At 39.1% G+C, this 18041-nt stretch overlaps 1 long non-coding RNA gene across 1 annotated transcript in view; it reads left to right on the plus strand.

Annotated features, from left to right (window-relative positions):
* The first annotated feature begins 577 nt into the window (after positions 1-577).
* The window catches only part of LOC131826466 (uncharacterized), a 52779-nt gene continuing 35315 nt past the window's right edge, over positions 578-18041 (plus strand). Inside the window, exon 1 of the long non-coding RNA XR_009351608.1 lies at positions 578-1042. This is a non-coding gene — a long non-coding RNA (uncharacterized LOC131826466). The remainder of the gene's footprint in view (positions 1043-18041) is intronic.

The raw sequence follows: 18041 nt of genomic DNA on the forward strand, positions 1-18041 counted from the left end.
ACAGATAAAATTTTGTCTGAAGAACATTATTGTTTCCACAGTTGCTTCTATCTTAAAATCATTATCTGGTAAGGCTATCTGCTGAGCCCCTTTTCTTCAAAGATATATGCAAAAGACATTTGATTTATTACTTCGTTTGAATGTGTTATTTACAGCACAAATCTTGCAGCAAGGATTTCAGGCTTGGAAATGCCCTCTTGAAATAACTGCTCATTTTGCTTCATTTATGTTGCCATATGCAGTCAGTGCCACATTAGCAGGATAATTATTTACAGATGGACTTCGTCTTACAGTAGGAAAATCCAGGCCTTCCACATACTGTATCAGACACTCCGACCATGTCACATAATTAACTCAATAAAACATAACTATGCACGTTTGCAGCATAGGTATTTATACAAATTTCTTCCCAGACAGTTGGCCCATGTCCATGGCCTAAGGGAGAGTGCTCTCAAGGGAAACCGACCAGTTTTGGCACTTCATCCTGTCTCAGAGTGAGATTTTTGTGGGTTGGATTCCAAATGTTATTGAAGTTGCCTAGCTACCACATCTCCATAGAAGGAGAAACAGAATTTGATAGCAACTGGCCATGTAGCCAGTTCCCAGGGCTTATCTTGACACCTGGGTGGTATGGAGTTTTCCATTTGCACCGATCGTATCCTCTCTGAGTAAGGCTGACTGTGGGCAAAGGCTAGGGTGAGTAATCCTCCACGACTCCTGATTCACATCTAGTTGTGGTAGCTTTCGGGCCCTTGTGAATTGGAAGAGAATTTAAAAGTCAGTGAACAGATCTTGTGGAGCCCTCATGTGCCAGGATATGAGACGGGGTCCAATAAGGCCTGATCCAAGGAAGTTGTGATGATGAAGGAAACTCCCCTGAGGAGGAGATCATTCATCTGGCGTCGGGAGAGTGTATTGGCAAGAGCCCCGTAGAAGCAACTTGCCCATGTGGTGACTCAAGGAGAAGAGCGTCATGTGTTCAAGGATCTCAGAAAAGCTTACCACAGCGGAAAAGAAGACAGTCATGACAGAGGAGCAACAGGTCAGTCTGGGTCAATTTTTGCAGGATCTTAAAAAGAGTTATGAAGAATCTTAGCCTTTAACCTAAACACAATAGGGAATTATTGCTGGGCCTCCGCAGAGAAGCTTTATGAGTCACAATTATGGTTTTAAAGAGGTCCTACTGGCTACTACGAGAAAAATGGGTCCGTGGTGGTCTGAGCGAGGTAGTATGAGATGGAGGAGACCAGTTAAGAAGCTGTGATGCTTTTATTATTCCAGACACAACATGATGGGAATATGTACTAGGGTAATGCCACCAGAGACGGAAGGGAGGAGAGGGACCCAGGGGGCATTTTAGAGGTGCAATTGACAGGCTGGATGGCTGGTTTGGCAAAGGGAAAGGTAGAGATAAAGGGAAGGCAGAGATCTAGGACAGACATGCTCATGAATGCCCCTGAGAAACAGAGGAGGAGCAGGAATCCTTTGGGATGTTCTAGAGGCTTGTGAGAAAGGCACAACCTTAGTGATCTCTGGTTCTCACTGGGTCTCCCCAGCTCATGGCTTTGAAGTCTATTGGCTCACTTGAGTCTCCTATGCAGCTAAATTTAAGTCCATTGTTGTTGCTTTTTTTTTTTTTTTTCTGGTTAACTTATGGATATAATAATAGGATTTAAGGGGGAAAAAGACCTTTTCTCTTTTTGCTTCTTCTACTTCCCCTTCTCCCCCAATTTATCTTTTGAGGCCATCCGGAGAGCCTATGATGTAGAAGACAGAAGTTTGTGTGGGTGAGCATGTGGCTTGGTGTTTAGTGTGTGGTGATTGCTTACATCACATTAAACCTACCACTCCCAGGACTTAAACAAGAAAATCTGTGATATTTTGGTATAATATCTCTGCAGGGAGATTTCTAATAACTGTAATTTGTGCTAACAGAAAAGACATGATCTCTTATTACTGATGGTGGGAAGATAATAAATGTGCTATGGCCTAGACAAGGGGAAGAGTGTAACCATCACGGCAGGGAAGGAGAACAGGAGAGACCACTCATCCCTGCCCCCTCCCGTTACTTTCAGAATAGTTTTAAGGACTATTAGGAATAGGAATTATAAGGAGTTAAGGAACTATAAGGAATTTAAGTCTATTCAAAACTCCTTCCTGAGTTTTGGAACCCACATGATTTAGTAATTTCAACTACTCACAATAAGACATATATGAAACACATACAGCATGAAGCCTCCTTGGTAATAGATAAATTCCAAGTAAGAAATGTAGAAAGAATGATAAAATTAGAGAAATCACAATTTTGTAATTCCTAATCAGGCAGAAGAAGGACCTGGAGGGCTCATGTTTATGATTTGCCCCAGTTCCTGAGAGCCTGCAAGGTCCCAGGGCCAGTAATGACATGGGAATTGAACAGAGTGATATGTTTCTGATTTCACCACTTTCGACCAGTAAGACTACATGGGGACTTTACACAGCCAGAGAGTTTAAGTTTCAATTTTCTCATTTGTAAAATGGTACCATGGATTGTATCTGTCTCTCACTAAGGATGAAATGATATAAGACATAAAGTATTGAGGGGCACCTGGGTGGCTCAGTGGGTTAAGCTTCTGCCTTCGGCTCAGGTCATGGTCTCTGGGTCCTGGGATCAAGTCCTTCACCAGGCTCTCTGCTCATCAGGGAGCCTGCTTCCCCCTCTCTCTGGGCCTGCTGCTCTGCCTACTTCTGATCTCTCTCTGTCAAATTAATAAGATCTTTAAAAAAAAAAAAAGATATAAATTATTGAGCCTTTATTAACAAAAAATCTCTAAGTACCTACTCTGCAACAGGCACTAGTTTAACACTCACTTGTTGTAGACATTGCTCTAGGCACTAAAAATAGAAAGTAGACAAGATACCACAGCCTCCAGCTTCATAAAACTTAACAAGTTTGTAGTGGGACGACACCAAATACGGTGTAGAGGCACATAAGGAAAATATTACAAGTTATACTAAGTGTTGGAAGGAAAGTAACTGTCCCATTCTGAGTAGTCAGGGAGGGCTTCTCTGAGGAGGTGACATTTAAACAATGCAGAAAGAGAGGGAAATATTGGTGGGAGAAAGAGGTATGAAAATTCTAAAAAGCCTTGTCTTCCTTGTGGAATCTGCTCTAGATTAAATGTTTGTGCCTTCCCCCACCCCCCACCCCGTCATCCCCAATTCACGTGCTAAAATCTAACCTGAAAGGTGGTGGTATTAGGAAGTGGGGTCTTTGGGAAATGAGTAGGTGTATGAGGGTGGAACCATCATGAATAAAGTGCCCTCATAAGAAAGATACTTGACTCTCCTGTCCCAAGAGGACACAGTGAAAAGCTGTCTATGAAGCAGGAAGTGAGCCCTCACTGGACCCACAGAATCTGCTGACGCCTTGATCTTGGACTTCTCAGTTGCCAGAAGAGTGAGAAATAAATTTCTGTTGTTTATACACTACCCAGCTCGTGGTGTTTTTGTTATAACAGCACTAATGGACTAAGACAATCCATGGAGATAAAGCCTGCAATGTGTCATGGGGTTGCAGAAAATGAGCTGGAGTCGGTTCATTCCGGCTGTGAGAGGTAGAGTTGGGAATTAGGAATTTTTTTTTCCAAAAGTGACAGGAAATCGGTTCAGAGCTTTGAAACAGATAACAGATGTTTTGTTTTATTTTTATTTTTTAAAAATGTATTTATTTGAGAGATCTCTCTCTCAAATATCCCTGAGCAGGGATAGGGGCAGAGGGAGAGGGAGAAAAAGACTCCCTGTTGAGCAGGGAGCCTGACACAGAACTCCATCTCAGGACCCTGGGATTGTGACCTGAATCTAAGTCAGACCTTTGACGGAGGCATCCAGGTGCCCTGTTTTTGTTTGTGTGTTTGTTTGTTTGTTTTTAAGATGTATTTATTTGAGAGAGAGAGCATGCAGTGGGGTGGGCCAGAGGCAGAGAGAGAGAGAGAGAGAGAAAATCTTAAGCAGACTCCTTCCTGAGCATGGAGCCCAACCCAAGGCTTGATTTCACGGCCCCGAGATATGACATGAGCAGAAGTCAAGAGTTGGGGCTTAGCTGTCTGAGCCACCCAGGAGCCCCTCTGGTGTATGTTTTAGGCATATTTCTAATGTCGTATGGATCTAAAGCAGGTTAAGAGAGGACAGTGCACGGTCAGGAGGCAGTGGCACTCATCCACAAAAAAAAAACAATGGTGGCCTGGTCTAAGGGAGCAGGGGCCGAGAGGGAGAGAAGGACAGGGGTTCCAGATGTACTTGTGACAGAATAAAGAAGACTCGATGGCAATCGGTGTAAGGAAATGGAGGTGCAAAAGTAGGAATTGGGACTGGGACATGGGCTTCCAGCTAACTCACGGGGTGGGGTGGCCATGGCATTTACGGGGCTGAGGACAGGACCGAGGAGGGAGGAAATGGCCCAATCAAATCAGCAGCTCTTTCTAACACGTGCTAAATTTGAGATTTCTCGAAGAAGAAACTCAAGTACAGACATTTTCTCCCAGCAGGAAAACAAGTAAGTGCCATTTATTATTAATAATAATATGCTTAATATCCTTATTGGATGAAGCTGTTGCTTGGAGTGTTTTCTTAGCAATTCTTCTTTGGGAACCTAAAATAATCCCAAATAACTCTTCAAAAATTTGGGGATTCTATTTTGGCAAGATGTAATTTTATCACAATTAAATTCAGTGTACTAAATGATGTCAGAATTTTTTAACTTTTTAAAACCATGATTTAAAAAAAAAAAAACATACAAATAGAAAAAATACAAACTTTTAATCCTGAGGGCCAAATTGAAATGGAGACCTCTACTTCATTCAGTCTATAAAATCAGTCAACAGAATCGTATAATTTTGAAAGCCATATGATAACTCGCCAATTTTTATCATAGTTACATGAAAAGACAATATACCGTTCTTAGATTTACTTAATGTGTTTGTTTTATGCTACAAATTACTTTAACAGCAGCAATATTGAAAAAGCAAATGGCACAAAACCTTTCCTTCAAATCCTGAAACATTTAATCTAAATCACTGTGAAAAAAAGATGTTCATTCACACTGTCACTTAAAAATATAGATACAAGGCCCCAGAGTGAGGCAATTAGAAGTAACTGTTCCCTCAGCAATTTTAAATTGCTTGTGTTCAGCTGACATTTCTTGTGTAACTGAAAACCACATGATTTTAAGGCTTGCCTCTTTTTATCATTTGAAAAAGTAGAAGACATTGTAATTTCTTACTGCTTTTTCAAATAAGGAGATTTTTTTAAACCCTTAAACATACTGTTTATTATATGTTATGTTGTCAAATGATCAAATGCTTGGTTTGAACAATAGTTACCTCATATACCATTCCTGGCAGAGTACTAGGCATCCCTAAGAAAAGCCAAGTAGTACATTTTTCTTTCTTTAAATTTTTTTTAAAAGATTTTATTTATTTGACAGAGAGAGAGATCACAAGTAGGCAGAGAGGCAGGCAGAGAGAGAGGGGGAAGCAGGCTCCTCGCCGAGCAGAGAGCCCAAAGTGGGGCTCAATCCCAGAACCCTGGGATCATGACCTGAGCCGAAGGCAGAGGCTTAACCCACTGAGCCACCCAGGCACCCCTGCCAAGGAGTACTTTTTACATTAAACTAACTTGAATCTGGCTGTGAATGAGAGGGTGACCACCTTTCCTAGTTTGCTCAGGACTGAGGGGGTTTTAAGCATAGGGATTTCAGTTTTAAAATTAGGACTTTCTTGGGTAAACCTGGATAATGGCCCTTGAGTAGGGGCAAGGGAAGTGTTATTTTTACAAATGTCCATTTTAAAAATGTGTGAGACCCCAAACATCACTAAAAATGGAATCTGTTTATTTTGAGGTTAAAAAAAAAAATAGATCTTTAGAAATAGCTAATAGATTTTAGTTGTCCTCAAGGCATGTTTCAAGCTGGGACTTGGTCTTACCTTTTTGCTAAAATGCCCACCAGAGGCACTTTATAGGTATGGATTTAACAGGATGTTGACTGGTCAAGAAAATTAAAAGGGAGAGTGATACCACAATGCAGGTGTTCCCTTCCCTTCCCCCAAGGCCCCTAACTCTCAGATTTTCATGAAAATGGACAATTACTATAGTCTATCCTTTATAGAATTCATTTTGGGAAGAGGGAAGTGTGAGAAACTTTCAGTTTCAAGACTGATAAAAAAATTTTATGAACCAGAATGCAGATTGGTAATAAATGTATTTTCTTTTTGTCTTTTTTTAGATTTCATTTATTTATTTATTTTAGAGAGTTGAGGAGGGCAGAGGGAGAAGGAGAGAGAGATGCTCAAGCAGACTCCACACTGAGGGGGGCGCGGCGTGGAGGCAGGTCTCACCCTCAGGACTCTGAGACCACGGCCTGGAGATGAAATCAAGTGTCTAACACTTAAAATGACTGTGCCCCCCGGGGCACCCTGGAATTTTCTTCCTCAGAACTAGAATTTGTTAGGCTGCTGCAAAAAAGTCAAATTTTAAGCCCACCCTTGTCCTTTTTTTGCTCTTTAATGAAATAGCTCTTCTTCCGTGTGTTTTTCCATGATTAACAGAAGCATTTCGTTTGCAGATTTTAAGGGAGCTTAAAGAAAACATTTTCTTTCTGTTCCTTTTATTTAATTTTTTAAAAATAAATAAAACTCACCAAACCAGTTAGTCTACATTCTTGGTAAAGCATTACCTGTTTCTTAATACAAGGAAGTAAAAATACATAAAATATATATAAAGGAGTGTTGGATCAAGGCCATGTACCTTACTGTTTATGCTGTCACTTGAGATGGGAGATCAGAAGCTCTGTCTTTCATCCTACATATTGTTTCCCAGCCCTGGGACTGAGTCAGCGGGGATGCTAACTGCATGTACGAACACAGGTGAAGTTTTAGTGTAAATGGGAAAAAGGGCAAGGCAAAAACATTAGCGGGTTTCCCTTCATGTCATCTATGAATGGGAATCGATTAAAGTTATTGCGCAAGAAGCGGGGTGTGGATGCCCAGGGAGGAGGTGGCCTGGGTGGTGCCCCTGAGAGTGGAGGCTTCCAGCCCTGCCTGAACTTGTCTCAAGAGCAGGGAAAGGACAAAACAGTTTTCTCACCATGTCAAAGTACACCCTGGTTTCTACAAACTGAACAAGTTTTCCAAATGCGCATATTCTCGGATCATCGGGAATATTTGTATCAGTAATAGGCATTCATGTTAAAGCAAAAATATATTTAGTAGTAGTTTTAGTGACTGCCTGCCAACATACATGCAAATACACATCCTCTGGCCCCTTTTATTTAAAAACTCTGCATTTAAAGAGACATCTGACTTAGGTATTTTGTATTTGGGGATTATAGCTATATTCCTATGAATGGCTGTAGCAATCTGGAATGAGTTTGGAGAGATTTCCATGTGCTGCATCTACCCATCAGCTATTGGGTTAAGCCAATTCTAAAAAGAATAAAAGAAAATGCATTAGTTTTCTATTGCTTCTGTGATAAATTCAGTGGTGTGGAATAAACTTAAATACATAGATATAGATATAGATATAGATATAGATATGGATATATTTAAAAGATTTTATTTCTTTACTTGACAGACAAAGATCACAAGTAGGCAGAGAGGCAGGTAAAGAGAGAGGAGGAAGCAGGCTCCTTGCTGAGCAGAGTCTGATGCAGGGCTCTATCCCAGGACACTTGAGATCATGACCTGAGCCGAAGGCAGAGACTTAAACCACTGAGCCACCCAGGCACCCCTAAACTTAAATATATTATCTGACAGTTCTGAAAGCCAGGGTTAGTGAAAACATACATGCGTGAAATTTGTAAATACATGATATGAGGTTTTTCCCTAAGAGCCCCAAAGTAAAAACTCCCAGAGCTCTATGAGTAGGCCAATGGCTAAATAAATTGTGATCCTATGTAGCAATGCACACTACTCATACACAAAACCACCTGGGTGCATTTCCCAAGCATCATACTGACTGAAAGAAGCCAGACAGAAAAGAGTATGTCCTTCATGCTTCCATTTATACGAAGTTCTGTAGAAGAGGCAAAACTAATCCATGGCCCTAGAATCAGAACAGGGTTTTCCACAGTGGGGGGGATTGATTGTAAAGGAACACAAGGCAAGTTTCTGGGGTAATGGAACTATTCCATACCTTGTTGAAGCTGTTGGGTAATGGGAATATGCATTTTCCAAAACTCACTGAACTGCATTTCATTTTTAAAATGTGTGAATTTGGAGTACCTCGGTGGCTTGTGTCTGCCTTTGACTTGGGTCATGATCTCAGGGTCCTGGGATTGAGCCTCCCATCAGCTTCCTGCTCCGTGGGGGGCCTGCTTCTTCTCCCACTCCCCCTGTTTGTGTTCCCGCCCTCGCTGTGTCTCTGTCAAATAAAAAAAAAAATCTTAAAAAAAAAAAGAATAAATACATAAAATGTGAGAATTTTAGTGTATACTAATTTTACCGTAAAAAGCAAATAAAATTAAATAAAACAAATTAAATTTAAATTAAATTAAAATTAAATTCAATCAAATTAAATTAAAAAAACAAATTAAATACAGAACATTACTCTGATTTTATTTTTGTGAAAGTATATTTTATGCTTTCCACAAATTACTAGAAGTAAATAAATTGATTTATGAATAAGGGTTATCTTCAAGTGGTAAAATCATTCATACTTTTGGGATGCCTGGGTGGCTCAGTCAGTTAAGCGACTGACTTGAGCTCATCATGATCTCAGAATCCTGTGATCCAGTCCGGTAACTTGCTCCCTGCTCATAGTGGGATCTGCTTCTCCCTCTGCCTGGCCCCTCCCTCTGCCCCTGCTGTTTCCCAAATAAATAAAATCTTTTTAAAAATATTAGTATTTTTGTTTCTTTACCCTTTCAATATTTCTGCAATTCATAGTTTATAATAAAGTCATTTAATAAATGTCACTATCACACACATCAGGCCTATGACAAAAGTATTTGTAATTTTTCATATCCTGTTTTATATTTGTTTATTCAACTTATATGTTCTTTATTAATATTATATATTATATTATATTAAATTTATTTACTTATATTATTTTATTTTATATTTATACATTTATAATATATTGTATTGCTTATTTCATTATATTTAGCTGTATATACACATTTTGTTATATTTATATATTATTTTATTTTATTTTTTCCAAATCAAATTTATTGGGAGCCAAACATAATTTATCAGTATAAATGCTGTTTAAAAAATTAAAACCAGGGGCGCCTGGGTGGCTCAGCGGGTTAAAGCCTCTGTCTTTGACTTGGGCCATGATCCCAGGGCTCTGGGATCTCTGTCAAATAAATCAATAAAATCTTAAAAAAAAATTAAAACCGAACAGTAAAGAATGTCTTAAAGAAATCAAGCCTTGATCCTGGGAAGCATGGCAGAGCTCTTTAAATGTTGGTCAGTTCCAGGGTTCCTGTCCTTGGTTCCTTACCTTTTTATCCACTCTAGGTACACTTTCGAGTGACCTTAATCACGTTCAATAACTACCTCACCACCAAGCTAACAACTTCCAATACTTTTGTCTATAGGGCTAATCTCTCTCCTGAGTTTCATGCCTGCATATTTCTCTGCCTTCTGGGTATCTCCAACTGAATGGCAATGACCTCAAATGCAACATTTTCCTGCTGGAAATAATTAACAAACCACTTCCCTAACTTCTTATCATCACTTAGCTGGGAACTGAAGGGTTCCTTCAGTTGCGGGTTTGTTACCTTTGTTTTCCCCCTACCTCCCCTGTGCATCTCATAGGTGCTAAGCTCTGGCCTTTCGGTCTCTGAAGTGTCTCTCACTCTCACGTCTGCCTCCTGCCTTTTCCCCCACGGTCCCACAGAGCCACTGTTGGGTCTCCTACGAGCTCAAGGCTGACCAATGTCAGTAACCTGCTGCATTACGCTTCTGCTTCTGCCTCAGCCTTTATAGTTACTGTGCTTGGGCCCCTGCCAGTGTGCTCTTATCAAATGCAGCTTGGCTTCCCAAGAGGACAGGGGAGCTAGCGTTGGCCACTTATTATGTGTGACTTGGGATTGGTATTCACTTTGACTTCCTCATCTCCATAGCGATGAAACCATGCCTAATGTCAAAGTGCACTGAGGAGCCTTAGAAGAAACAATCAATAAAATGTGTTCTACATGGTGCCTAGCTCAACCAAAGAGATCAATAAATTATATATTTTCACCTGTTATTCATAGACTTAGATTGATTCTGTGGACGTCTTTAGCATCTCTGAAATCTTGAAATAACTTACTGCAACTTACTGAGTCATTGCTGTCCACTCTATACAATCCAAAAAGCAAGGCTGAGGTTGAAAAGAAACAGTGATCCATGAGATGTGCCGCAGTGAATATAGGACAGAGCCACACCCAGTTAAACTCCCTTCTCTTTCTGCAACAAGTGGGACAAAGGAATTCCTAACTTAATGGTCTGTTCTGATGTATATTTCACAAGTTCTGGCTAGGGGCGCCTGGGTGGCTCAGTGGGTTGCCTTGGGCTCTGGTCCTGATCCCAGGGTCCTGGGATCCAGCCCTGCATCAGGCTCTCTGCTCAGCAGGGAGCCTGCTTCCTTCCTTCTCTCTGCCTCTCTCTCTACCTACTTGTGATCTCCGTCTGTCAAATTAATAAATAAAATCATTAAAAAAAAAAAGTTCTGGCTAGGAATTTTTCCTTCTCTTTCCTTCTTTCCTTCCTTCCTTCCTCTTACCTTCCCTCCTTCCTTTCCTTTTTCTTTCTTCCTGTGGTCATACAAGAAGCTTGTCAGACAGTAAAGGTGACATTGTTTTCCATTTATTTTAAAGTACCTATAGAATTAGGCTGTTTCTTTCTCTTTAAAATAGGGATGGAACTGTAATTATCTACTAGTGCAGCTGTGAGAATCAAATGATTTCATTCATGTATATTTCATGTAAAGCATATAGTTCCAGGCACATAGTAAGAACTCAATAAATGTTCATATATATTATTTGTGGTTCCTCATCTTATTATTATTACATTCTCAACTCACTCAAACTCTATGGCAATGTAGAGATAGAATCAAAATGGGTACGTGAACACACATTTAGGTAGCAATATCTGTATATCTACATAACACATAAAAACATATTAAGGATTTTAGTTCATTTTCTTTGATATAGTTTTCATTTCCTTTGCAGAAGGAATTTCTCATATTTCCAATAGATGACTGAAATGACTTCTCTACTGCCTCGTCTGTTCAATTTGGTTCCATTTAATTGATACTTATTGGGTTGAATATTCTGTGCTAGACACTTTTGTGTGGTAATGGACATCAAATGGCAAATCGTATTAATACATCCCAGCTCTTGTGGGGTTGAGAGTCTAACCATGAATGTAAATATTAAACAAGAGACTACAAGTTTGATCAATGTTATGTTTGGGGAAATGAATGGTACCGTGGGAAGATGCAGCTGTCACCCATTGATTTATGAGTTTCCAGGCAATGCATAAGCTGAGTTATTTAATTCATTTTGATAATAGTCTTTCAGACTATCTCTCCTATACAAGGAAACTTTTGCACTTCTTGCCTGTGTTATTTTAAAAACAAAACCTTTGAGCAGTGGACTTACCTTGGTAATCAGTCACTAAAAAGCTTAGGATAAGAGAAAAAAGGTTCTGAACCATGTAACTCACTTAATCAGAATGTACAAAGTCAATGAATGAAATTCAGGCACAAATTTCTCACCACTGAATCATACTTTGGAGAGAACAGTGCACTTAATGAGTAAATAAATGAATTCAGTAAGCAGGATAGAAGTTTAATTATGAGTGTACAGTCCTGAAATACATTCTTTAATTTTAGATTTGTCAGATACTGACTTTATAATCTTCAGCAAGGCATATTTTATCTCTATTACTAAGATTTTGCTCTCTCAAAACAGAAAATAATTAGAAGCAAACCACATCAACTATTTTGAATAAAAATTAGGAAATAAATGTGAGAAATAAAATCATGAAATTTTATAAATTTCAGTTTTACTTGACATTTAAAATAGCTATGCTGCCAAATATTGCAGAAATAAACAATCCTTAGCTTTAATAACATATACTATATTCTTCAAAGGAATTACAATCCTCTTTAAGGCAGAGTTTGTCTTACTGATCCATTTAACTTAAAAGACAGTAAATGAATATCTTTGCAAGAAATGAAGTGATTTTATTTATAATTTATTGAATAACTAATGAAAGATTTTTTCTAGCATATTTATGTATATATGTACAATATGCTCATCTACATAACCAGCACCCAGCCATGTGTTTCAGTTTATGCAGAGTTGACAGTAATTCTTTCAAAAGCCCTTTTGAGCATCTGCTGTATGCAGTCCTAGGCTAGGTGTGGACAGGAGGCAAAGATGAACAAGATTGGTCCCTGACTTCAAGCAGTTTACAATTATTACAATTATTTTACAACTAAGATCATTCTCTAAACTGTGGAGAGCCATCCAGCAGATGCAAGGAGTCACGTAGACGGGAGTGCCTGAAGATTGAGGAACTGAGAATGATTGGTTTAGGAGGATGTGGGTGCACTCGTGGCTGACGCACACAGCACCAGGAGCCAAGAGATAAACGCATGATCACCGCTAGAGAACAATAGAGTCCTGTATGGTTACATAAGGGTCCACAAGGACATTGCGTGCACAGCGTTATGATTGGCCAAATAGGGGGGCGAGAACGGGTGAACTTCGTGGATAAATACTGCTGTAAGTGCTTGGTGCGGGGCGGCCGCCATTAGCATTAGTAATAAAAGAAGCTTGCCACTCACCTCGTCTGCGGGTCGTTCTTGCGGGCCGAGAGCGACACTAAACATCATAAGTTATGTGAGTCATTTGTTTGCTCAAAGACACTGAATTTTCATGGTTGAAACCATGTAATTCATGTAATTTCATGTAATTTAGACTACTGTAGAATAGTGTGGGCCAAATATTTCTTCAGATAATTTTCAATTTTTGCATTCCAATTCTTTTATAGTTGAAATAGTACTGTCATCAGTTTCACAGTTCTCCATCAAAGTCCTTGTCTTGATTTCTTTCTTAATCTGTCACTTTACTATACACTCAAGTATATAAATATAGTTATAATTGTCTTTTATTATAATCATAAGCTACCACCCCTTCCCTTCATTATCATATATGCTTTATGCCTCATGCTATGTGTGTGTGTGCACACAGTACACACACACACACACACACACACACAGGATGCACACACACAAATATATTTCCACATCAAATAAAGGCTCACTCTATAAACAGGGCACAGTGAGATGTATAGAAATGAGGATGAGCAAACAAGTGTCCAGGAGAGAAAGACAGACAGACAGAGAGCTAGATTTACTGAGAACCAAAAATAACTGGCAAATAGCACAACTTAGAAGACCAATGAACTTGACTACAAGATGGCTTTAAGCTTTCAGTCTTCAACTCCAGCTCCCACACACTTCCTCTTCCCTAGAAAATAAAGGCACTAAATGGTACTGAACAGCCAGGTACATCGTTAAGTCATTAAACCAATAATAGGAACGGATAACTGGTAACTCAACATGAAGCAAGCTAATGATTACAATGATGATGATGACAATAATAATAATATCCAGACACAAAAATTCTGAAAGCATAGACATCTGGATTGGGAAAATAGAAGTCCTCAAGGCATTCTTATTTTGTAATACAATACCAGAATTTATATTCATACTAATCACTTCAACTATCAAAAATGTTTCTACATTTCATGTGGTCTTTTGAGGAAGAAATGTAATTACAATAATTCAGCATATAAAGTTGTCTGCCAAAATTGTTAACACCGTTTAAGAGTTTGATCACTGCATAGGGAAAGTTCCATCAATCTTGACACCCTCCTCTGAAATACTTTATTACCTAGTATCTGTGTAAATAAGACAGTCACTCTCTTTTCCTGGGCACTAATCCTACATATCTCTTTCTTTCTGGATCTGGGTGACGAGCTTTCTTTAAACAAATACAGTGTTCTAAGCATCCATACACAGAAAGTTTTGCCTCTGCTGTTCAATGAGGTATCAGTTGAAGTCTGTCATACTTTGTGAATGACAAAGATTTAGAAGTTCTTATCATACACATTGTATTTTGAAAGTTACTCCACAGTCAAGAATATGAGTAGATTATATGATCTTCCATTTGTGGTGTGCAATTCCATTTACTCAAGGCTTTTCTGTTAACCTACCCAATTTCTCTGAATGACTATAACATTTCTTGGCTATTTATACCACTAGCCCTTCTGGAACTCTGGAACTTAAAAACACAAGCCTTTATGCATCTTTAAAACACACACACACACACACACACACACACACACAATCATAATCATCATCATCTAATGTCTGTTTTTGTTCATTTTAATTTTTTACACAACCACCAAGTTTGATTATAATTTGGTTTTCAATCCAGATTGGTGGTTTATTGCTTACATTTTTTTTTTCAAATTTTCTTTTTTTCCTTTCTTTTACTTTTTTTTTTTTTCCTGGTCATTTACATCTATTCCTCCTCCTTCTGTTAACCCCAATTGCCCTCAGTAAAACCTGCACTAAGGGCAATGGTGGGGATTGTCCATTAGGGTTCCTTGGCCCTCCTTAATTAAGTGGGGGGGGAGTAGCCTCAAAGACTGAAGTGTAAATTTGCATAAATGAGTCATATAGGATGTAGAAGATACAGATTTTATGCCCTCCACAAGGGAAAGGATTGGTGATATATTTTTCTTCATGTACTAATTAGGTGATTATCTTTTATGAGTTATTCCCATCCTTCCCTAGGGCAGATGGCTTCCTTCACGCACGAAAGAGAGATTTCTGTGATAGCTCTTGCTTCCATAACCTTCATTGTTTGTATCCCAGAGAAGACAGATGCATAATCTCTCCCCCCATCCGCTATTAAACCTTGAATAAAGGAACTGGCCTTGTGCTGGAGTCACATGTCCCTTTCTGAACCAATCACAGTAGTTGGAGAAAAGAGTTGATCTGATTGGCCAGTTGAGGGCTTGTCCCCACCCCCACAGTGAGAAAGAGGCTAATTAATGTTTGTTGGCTGGGTCGCAGCCACACAGAAGTGTTGAGCACCTTACTGATGTCCATTATGGGGACTACTCCAGGGCACTTTGTTTGTAATGTTAAGCTCACCAATTCTGCATTTTAAAAAGTGCTATCTTGTGTCAAATGTCCATGGTTTAAACCTGCGATTTTGTAGCAAATGCTTTTCTTTTCTAAATGGAACACATAAATTGCCAACTTGAATGCAGATCGACTTTTTAAAAAATGTAGGCCTGTTGGTAGTGCCTAACAATGACAAGTAACAACACATAAACATGAAAATCAAGATCACGCAAGAGCAGAATCATGTTAACAGTAGTGAAATCTATTTTAGGTCCATTAGAAAAGCTTCGGTAGGTACCAGTAATGAGTTTTAAAGCACCTGGGTCAGAAACACCAAACAAGCTGCTAGTTCACCACCCCGGATTCATTAATCATTTCTGTTGCCTGCAAAACAGGTCTGTTAAAATGCACCTGTATTCAGTGGAGGAGACACTGATCCATGAACTCCTCAGACAGGAGGACTGCACAGATGTGAACTACCCAAAACAGCTTCAATAAGATTTTTGATACCACCAGGAAGAAAAGATTAGGAAAAATGACTTGTAGAATATTCTAGATGGACACATATTTCTCCATTAAGGTTCCAAGCAGAGTAGATGCTCGGCATAGAACTTCACTGGAAGCTCTCTTTTCTGTCCTTCCATTCCGATTTGCTGGTTTTGCATATGTACTTGCTCACTTGCTAAATCGCCATGACCCATTCCTCTGGCCAGTGAATTGCTGCAGAGACCAGGCACCTGTGTTACCTCTGCATGCTTCAGCTGTTAGCCAATGACACGTGTGCCTATAAAAACTCAAATGTGTAATGTGTTTGTTCCCAAACCTGGTTTTGCCAGTTCATCTATTACTATAATAAAATAATGAAATATTAATAAATTGAGGTAATATTCATAGTAGAGGAGAGTTGTTGATGTGGAAATTAGGTTAAATCCATTGTAAAATCTTGACTAATACAATTTTTAAATGCTGTATAATTAGGTGCACGCTCAGATATTTTATTTTATTTATTTTATTATTTTATTTTATTTTAAAGATTTTGTTTATTTATTTGACAGAGAGAGAGAGCCCAAGTAGGCAGAGTGGCAAGCAGAGGGAGAGGGAGAAGCAGGCTTTCTATTGAGCAGGGAGTCTAATGAGGGCTCAATCCCAGGACCCTGGGATCATGACCTGAGCTGAAGGCAGACACTTAACCGACTGAGCCACCCACGCGCCCTGCATGCACAGATTTTAAAGGGGTTACGTTGGCCATCTTGTTTTCCCCTCAGACTCAGGTTCCTCCATGGAAACATGTGATACCTTCTGATGCCCCCCCTCAAATTCACACTTATTTCCTTTTCCCATCCTCTCTGGTTCTTTGGGAGGCCGACTCATAGGGACTTATTCATGAATGGACTCCCTGGATCTCTGACTTCTGTTTGTTTTGGTCAGTGAGAATCACTGGCAGGAGATCAGAGGTTTTATTATTTCTTGCACTGGTTCCTTCCTGGTGGGATCACATTAGATTGGCTACACTCCTGGACCAAAATTCTCATTTTCTGACAGGTTGCTTTCTCTCTCTGGCTCCTGGTAACTACTCCTTCTCTTTTCATTTCACACCTCCAGGTAGGAACTGTCATCAGATTTTACCAGCCGTATGGCACTACATGATCCTTGGTGTTTCCTCATACTTGGCCCACATTCTTATCTGTAGTCCCTTTTTAGAACTCACATTGACTTACCTATTTTGAATGGACTGGATGTTTCCTGCCGGTATTCAGGCTGACATGCTGGAGGAGTGAAAAGTATATGGCTACTGATTGGGACAGTCCCAGATGCAAATCTTAACCCTTTCCTGTAGTAAGTGGAGAACTCAGAGAATCGATGGTTCCTTTTCAAACTCCACATTCTTTGTTATAAAAATGTAGATAATAATAAAGGCTACTGCATAGATGTACAATCTTCTACTACCACGGCAAGAATCCATATATATATGTGGATATATAATATATCCACATATATATATATATATTTTAAACTCAATGTCCAGCACATATGAAATGCTTGTTAAGTTTTGATATATGAAAACGTTATTTTATGAATGAAAAGACAATTTTTCTCATACAGACTCCTATTTTACTTCTTGGTAAAATAGGCAATCATTAATCAGGTAATTCCTCTAGAATGTTTCAAAAGAATATTCCTTGAGTGAGAACCCATCTGAGGAACTTTCACTAATGTCTCATTCCATTGATTTAGCACACAGTCTGAAATAAATCCTGCAAAATTACAATGAGTTCAAGTAGAAGGACACAACATGAGTCATGAAGGTAGGCACTACTTTGACCTTATAGCTATGTGGACTAGGATATTAAAATGTCTGGCTTTCTAATCAAATAGGCTTTCTATAAAATAGCACATTTATGTGCTGATTATCCCAGTGTGTCTGTAGCAACATAGTAACAATTTTCTATGTAATACTTATATAACCTTATGTAGTGCTAACTGTGTGCCAGGCTCATTGAGATTTTATACATATATATATATAGGGTAAAACCTATAAACATAAAAACTTAAAAACTTATGACTCCACATGTAGTTATCCCTTTATTACCCTCCTTTTACAAAAAAGGAAACAGCAGCACATGGAGGTTAGGTAACCTGCTCAATGGCCAGTACATGGTGAGTCAGAAACTATAGCCTTAACCATCAGCTTGTAGTCGCCAACAGCCGAGAAAAGTTTATGTGTTTACTACACCTCCTCTTTCAGATCCCACAGAAAGGCTGCATTTCCTAGATTAGCTTGCAACTAGATGGAGCCCAATAACTGAGTTCTGACCTTAGCAATGTAGATAATAATGATGGAACCCCCTTCCAGGTTTGGCCTTTGA

The sequence above is a fragment of the Mustela lutreola genome, chromosome 3 (genome assembly GCF_030435805.1).
Source record: "Mustela lutreola isolate mMusLut2 chromosome 3, mMusLut2.pri, whole genome shotgun sequence".
Lineage (NCBI taxonomy): Eukaryota > Metazoa > Chordata > Mammalia > Carnivora > Mustelidae > Mustela > Mustela lutreola.